Source organism: Manacus vitellinus, unplaced genomic scaffold (assembly GCF_001715985.3).
Source record: "Manacus vitellinus isolate BGI_N305 unplaced genomic scaffold, ASM171598v3 scaffold_31_pilon, whole genome shotgun sequence".
Taxonomy (NCBI): domain Eukaryota; kingdom Metazoa; phylum Chordata; class Aves; order Passeriformes; family Pipridae; genus Manacus; species Manacus vitellinus.
The window spans coordinates 2,683,003-2,690,162 of record NW_021940379.1 but is presented as its reverse complement, the minus strand read 5'-3'; the positions used below and the strand labels follow the sequence as shown (position 1 = coordinate 2,690,162).

At 53.7% G+C, this 7,160-nt stretch overlaps 1 protein-coding gene across 1 annotated transcript in view; it reads left to right on the top strand.

Moving 5' to 3' along the window:
* The first annotated feature begins 2,234 nt into the window (after positions 1–2,234).
* Positions 2,235–7,160, top strand: part of CUX2 (cut like homeobox 2) — a 65,857-nt gene continuing 60,931 nt past the window's right edge. The window contains 1 exon segment of the mRNA XM_029961180.1: positions 2,235–2,291. The gene's annotated coding sequence lies outside the window, so the exon portion shown is untranslated.

Here is a 7,160-nt window from a genome sequence, read left to right as displayed (position 1 = left end):
GTCTTCTGAACTCAAATGGTGCTTTTTAGTGGAATCCCAAGAGTCCTGCAAAATGCAGGGAATAGCAACAGGATTTTATCTGGGCAGTGAGGGACTGTTTCTTCCCCAGCTACATGCAGAGAGAGGCTTCAGCACTGCAGGATCTGCTGCACCAAAAGGAGCTGAGAGCTTTGGGAACAGTGAAGGACTATGAGTGACCACTGCAGGAGCGTGTCTGGGTTTGCTGGTGTCCATGCTCCCTCCAGCCCTTTGGAGTACAGGGATCAAAAGGTGACAGGTAAGACAGGGGGAGCAGGACAATGGTGAACAAGGTGGCTGCTGCTCGCTGCCCTCATCCTCTCCGCAGTTTTGCAGGCAAAGCAGCTTGTGAACCCCTGGGAACACTTCGGGATTATATCCCCCTCCGTGGGGTGGTGGTGGGGAATGAGCTTGTCTGGGAGAGGGGAGCTGGCATGTGGATTTGTGTCCCAGCCTGGGAGGAGCCCCTGGGCTCCTCCACGAGCAGAGACGTGCACGTGTCTGCACAGCAGCCCGGGGTGTTACCTGCTCCTTGGCAGGAATATTAAACTGCTGCACTTGCTTGGTCTGCAAATACCCGCCTGCAAAAAGGACCCGAGGGGCAGCTCCGTCCTTTTCTGCTCAAAAACGAGTCACAGCCAGCGGGGTTGGGGTCCCTTCAGGGCAAACTCGGCTCTGCTGAGGGCTTACCGCTTCCCAGGGGATTGGGAATTGATTGTCCAAGCCCTTTGGGGGTCGGGGTGATCAGTGCAACAGGCTATGGGACAACTAAGGGCTGAAACTGTAACGTTCTTTTCCTGCGGTGGGGAAGCAGAGTGGGAATTCCAGGTACAGGTGCTGCTGGGTGGGCTCTGTTCCTCTGCTGAAGTTGTTTGGATTCCTCAGAGCCCACCGCACTGAGAAATTTAAAAATGCAGCCCTAAACCAGCCTGAACTCGGCGTGTTTCTGAACCCGGTGTGTTTCTGGCCGCGGAGCGCTCAGAGCGTGTTTGCTGTAGCCGTTCCCGGCAGGTCAAAGGTGCTGGATGGGGCAGATTAGGGGAAGGAAAAAAAAAAAACCTAACCAAAAAACCCTGGAAAAGTTTAACCGGCGTCTTCCGGCTGGCGATTTTCCAGCTAAAAGCCTCGACTGGGCTGGGAAAAAACCCCACCATCACCCGGAGGGCTCCGCGACCCTTCCCCGTACGGAGACCCACGGATGTGGGGGGGGTTGGTCCTGGAGCGACGGGGGGCGATGCTCGGGGGTGGTCCCGGTGGGGAGAGGGGTGGATCGGGGGGAAAGGGGTGGTCCCGAGGGGAAGGTTCCCCCTCCACCCCCGGCGCGGGGCGTGCCCGTGGGCGGCGGCAGAGCCGCCCCGTCCGCCAGCGGCTCCGCTCCCCCCTCCGGCGCCACCCGGCTCCCCAAGATGGCGCCGAGTGGATCGATGTGTCGATACCGACTACGGTTTTGAATGTCCGCCGCCTCCAGTCGGATGGCGCGGCGGCGCGGGCTGGCGGCGGCGGAAGGGAGCGGGAGATGACGGAAGGGGGGGGTGATCCGGGCGGCCCGCCTACCCAATCCCTCCCTCCCTCCCTCTCTCGTTCCCCCCCCCGCGCCCGCCGCCCCTCCTCCGCCCGCCCTTCCCCAATCGATAGGTTATCAGAAATTGATCCCCCCGCGCCGGCCGCGCTCTTGTTCGGCGCCGTCCCGGAACATGGAGCCCTAGCGCGATGGATGCCGCGAGGTAGCCCCCGGCCCGCCCCGTCGCCCCGAGTGACAGCGGGCCTGGGGGCGGCTTCGTCCGCTCCGCCTCCGGCGGAGAGGGAGGGAGGAAAGGATGAGGGCGGGAAGTTTGCGCGGATGAATTCGGGAGACGCGCCCCCCGCGCCGCGGCCGCAAAGTTTGTGGCGGTCCCTCGCGCCGCGGACGCGAGCTTGCAGGTCTCGCGGGGCTGCCGGAAGTTTCCAGGTGCCCCCGCAGCCCCCGCCCCTGCGTCCGCCCGGTGCGCGCGGGGCGGGCAGAGCCTCGCGGGTGCGGTGAGTGCGATGCGGGGATGGCCGGAGCGGGGCTGCCCGAGCCCGCGCCCTCCATTGTTTACTCCAGGGCCGGGTGGTGCGGGCGGTCGGGGGCTCGGCGCAGTCCCTGATAGCTCGCCGGGAAGTGCGGTCCGGTGCCAGCGGTGCGCCTCGGCATCGGGGACGGATGCGGCGGGGGGGCGCAGCTCCTTTTTTGGCTCCGGCAGGTCACGGCCGCCGTAATCCCACCGTGGTACCCTCGGTCTGTGAAATTCCCGGTAAGTCCTTTGTTACCGTGTGCGGGGGAAGGTTGGCCGGGGGCTGCTGACAGTTTGTGACCTTAAATGCGCACCTTAAACAGGAGGCGGATAATTAACACAATGGCTCTCCCAACATAATGGGATGAAACCCAACCTGGAGCCGCTACAACAGCCGAAACGCTCATTTCCATGGATATTAAACGGGTTTATCCCTGTAGGATATTCCGGAGTTTAAAATGCAGCATGCTTCGGAGGGGAGTAAACAAATTGCAATGCGATTTATGGGGCTCCGGTACTGGATCAACAGTTCCAGCATTTTAATACATTTTGGCTTTTAAGCAGATTATGTGCCGCGTTTGCGCTGCGCGACCCGAAAAGTACCGCAGGTACCACGGCCGGTGGGTTTGCCATGACTGCTCCGCTCTGGCTTTGTGGAAGGGAAGGGATTACGGCTCTAAGCGCTTCGGATACAAAAGCGTTCCCCGCTAAATCGCGCTAATGACTTTTCCTGGGTGCACGCAGACCTTTATTTAAAGATAAATATTGGCAGCTACTTTGCCGTGGGTCTCTCAGGGGTGAACTTTGCCGGAGGGAGAGGTGGGCTGCGAGGTGGCAGCTCTCCTTTCCCAGCCTGCCGGGGGCTGGGGACCGACTCCTGTCCAGGCAGCAGTTCTGCCGCCTCGCCGGGATCACGGTGGGAAAGGTGACCTTGTGCCAGCTTGGCCTAATGCCCTCCATAAAAAAATAAAATTTAAAAAAAAAATGGAAAACGAGAAGAAAAAAAAAAAGGAAGGGGGGAACAATCCATTTATATTCTTCCAAGAGCTTTTTCCTTTTTTTTTTTTTTTTCCCCCATTCCTTTTTAATGGATGGGTCTGAGCAGCTCTGGTGGCCTGGGGCTGGCCGGGAATGGCAGAGTTTGAGCCGCCCTGATGAATGGTGGGCATAAGGAAAACACAGGGATAATGTGCTACTCGGCAGCGCTCGGATCGAAACGGCGCTGAGCCCTTTTACGGCGGAGAGTCGCGGAAATGAGGAGAGATAAAATTCCATCAAAGATAATGCCAGACGTATTTCACCGGGTTATGAGATTGGTTTATTGTGTACATTACTAATGCAGTATTTTTTTACAGCTTTCTTGTGTGTAATAGTCAGAGTGGGATTCGTACCTTCATGGGTTTTTTGGGTTTTAATTTGCTGGGGGTTTATTGCTTTCTGGGCAGCACTGTATGGATTCTGTGCTCCGTGTGCTGCTTGAATCCAACCCGTTCCGTGGTAAAACAGCAAAAAAAAAAATGGGAAGAGCTGCGAGCTGCTGGTTTGGGATAATAAATACAACGGCGAGTGAGAGCGATTAGAGCCATCTTTTATAAATGTCTTCACATCTCATTATGCAGATGAGCTCTGGCTACACGGCTCCAGCCTTTGGTTTGTCAAATAAAATGTTCTTCGTTTTATTTCCCGGGAATGCAAATGTTCTCCCTGTGCTGGAGTTGGGCACAAACTTCAGCGGCGGCGGCTCTGCCGGATGGTGGTGAGCCGGGAGCCTGCGGAGCGTGGTCTGGTTGATGAAATGTTTTTGCTGTTTAAAGTTTAGGGGAGGCAAAAAAAAAAATACACAACTGTGGATGTGATTAAAATATTATAACCTTATGATATTCTGAAGTGCATAAATTTTACATATCAGCTGCAGAGGGAGTTTAGACATCCATTAAATGATATGACAGCTTGACTTATCTAAATGTGCATCATTTAACAATGTGTCAAAATTCTGCTTTACATAGACGACAGCAGTAAATAAGCTATCAGTCCTCTTGGCTGGAGCTTAATTCCTGGAGCTTGGACTAATAAACTTAACTGCATTCTTGTGGAGCAGCAGGATAACCTCGGGGGGAGGCTGAGGTGCTTCTGGGGAGCTTCACCTCTGCAAATTCTCTGGGTGCCGTGTGTTTTTAGGGCTTTTAAGGAGAGACAGGTGGGACCTTCTAGATTCCTCCAGCATCTCTAGCACCCAACACTATCTGTCCTCATCCCTGCTGGAGGCTGGGATGGTACCTGAGAGAAAGAGAGGGGGAGCCCAAGGGAGCTCTGGGTGCCCCCATCTCGGGGGGGTTTTGTTTTTCCAAGCTGAATTCTCAGGGTTTGTGGAAGTGCAGCCTGTGCCTGGGGCTGGCTGAGAAGCCAGGTTGGGAGGTTGAGAATGTGGTTTTGGCTTTCCAGTGGCTCCAGCTGCTCCCAGTGCATTGGGGCGTGGGGAGTGTTGGCTGCATCTGGATTAACCAATTAATAGGAATTTGGGAGCAGTGGCAGTAACGAAGCTGTTCTGGCAGATGCCTGTCTCATGGTTGGGTTGTCTGTGGTCTGATAGTTGAGTGCTCCTCTTGAGTGGTTCCCAGTGACCAGGACATTCATGATGGTGCTCTTTATGTGGATTCTCTGCTGTCTCCTGTTGTGGCTGTGCTCTGTAGCCTGTCTGTTGATAGGAACACTGGAGATGTTTCTTTCCCTCACCCAGGAGCTCTGTTTCCTTAGAGACTGATGGTTCTGGGATGTAGCTGATGCTGCAGCATCAGCAAGTTCAAACCTTGGTGGCTGGAGGACTTGTGTGTCTCTGAACTTCACTGTCATTGACCACTTCGATGTCCCCTTCCTCCACCACAGCTCCCTCCTTGGGACAGGCTGAGGTACAGCATCCATCCCACATCCCCCAAATCCTTCATTAGAAGCGAATGCTTGGTATTTCTACTATTTCCAATTCATATGTGAAGGGAAGAAGGAGAAGGGCTGTGTTTCTGGTCCCACCTGCTGTGGGGTCTGTGTTGAGCGGCGCCAGAAAGTTGGACCGTGAAGTTCCTGAACTGAAATTTGATTTTTTTTTTTCTTGTGGCTGAATAATTGAGACACTGCCAGACAAGAAGAGCTGCAGAAAATGAGAGTTTATCTTTAGCTCCACAACTCTCACTTTAGAAACTGGTGACCCCAATTCCAGCCCGAAGAGTGACTTCTTCCCTAATTAATAAATCCATTAATTAATTGTGTGCGTGCTGCAGCCCATTAGAGATGTATGCACTGGCCTCCTGATCCAGTTTAGTGGATTGTCTCTATGGCCTTGGAAGGGGGGGGGAAAAGGGATTGTGGCCAAGAGGCAAATAGGGGACAGGGATGGAAATATAATTTGATTTTTGTGGGACTGGAGGGAAGAGTCTGAGCTGTGCCATCTCCCGGTGGGTTTTCCAGCTTGGAGATGAGTATGGGGAGCTCTTGGGGTTGCTGTGCTCACTGAAAGGGGGGAGAGCGTGGAGGGAGGCTCAGGGGGTGCTTCTTGCATCGATGGTGGTGAGCAGGGAGCCCTTTCCTTGGGCTCCCAGGGCTGCAGCATCACCTCCCGCTGCCTCAAGCCGTGAGTTTGGCAGGGCTCAGCAGGGCCTCTGTGCTGCAGGTGGAGCAGAATGTTAAAGGGTTTGGTGATCTGAATTATTATTTATGACCAGATTAAGCAGGCAGTACACTCCCAGCCTGTGAGTCCTTTAGGAGGCACTTGCTTAACCAGAGAACCTCAGCGGAGCGCGCGGAGCTCGTGATTCGTCTCCCTCCATATGTTGGCTCAGGAGCTGCTCCCTTCAGTTAATTTTTCTTTCTGTCTGCAGAGACTTGAAATGAAAATACAGGCAAATTGTTGTGTGTGCTGGTCCCAGGGCTCCTGTTTTCTCTGCTCAAAGGGAAGTTGACTGTTGGCTAAAGAACCACCATCTTTAAATGCAGGAGGCTTTGCTTGCCTACGGATTTGGGGGTCAAGGGACCCATCTGCTTCCCTATTTTCCCTCCCTGGTTTTACTGGTTGGAGAAAATCAGTGTGTTTTGGTTCCCAGAGGAGTCTCTGTGTCCCATGAGATGATGATGTTGCTGCTTCCCTCCTCCCTTGGGTGCTGGTGTAGTCATGGAGCTACATCCCTGGCTGCGGGAATTCCCACACCCCAAATTTCAGGGAATTATCCTGGGACCTGCCAACACAACACGGCAAATTGAAATTACAGGACCATTGTTCGTGGGGAGGGAGGGCAATGGGGAGCTGCAGCATCCTGCTCCTCAGCAGGCCTTGAAATGGAATTAATTTAGGATTGGGAAGCGACGGTTTGTGCTCCCCCCTCACCAGGCTTCGAGACAGAAACCACACCAGGGCTCCCCTGCTGTATTGATGGTGTAACACGTTCCCTCTCAGATTGGAAAAGGCACATTAGAGACATCCATTCCCCCCAAAAAGCCTGGCTGAAGTTTCTCAGAACATTTTGTACCATCCTGCTCCTATTACCGAAAGATGTAATTCCCCAACTTGGGAGATAATAAGCAGGTATTGACTTCTGCTGGGGTCATTATCAAGATTTATTCAGTCAATATGGCTCCTTGGGTCAATAAATCTTGAGGTTGATAAAGGAGGAATATATACTTGCAGACTTTATTAAAAAGTTTTCCCCTTCTGTAACACTTTCTCCTGTGTGTTGCAACAGGATCTGTGACTGAGTTTTCTTTGATTACCTTTTTTTTTTTTTTTTTTGGTGGTGCACATTTTCCTGCAGCTTTTGGTGTATTTTTCCAAGACAGCAAAACCTGGGAGGAAGGATTTGGCCCCCTGCTGTGCTATGATTCCCACTCTCCTTGCTTGGTTTTGTGGGGAGTGGGATCTGTGGGTGCCTCACCCCATCATCTCAGGGCTCAGTGGGTGGGGAGGATGGGGCCAAGCATGGGGCATTGGGTTTTTCTCTGGGAGGGTTAAAACTCAACATTCCTGTCCCCAGCCCCCTGTGAAATAATGGGATTGTGTCCCCTTCCCCATCACAGGTGCCTGGAGAAGACTCCAGGGAGACCTTAGAACACCTTTCAGTGCCTAAA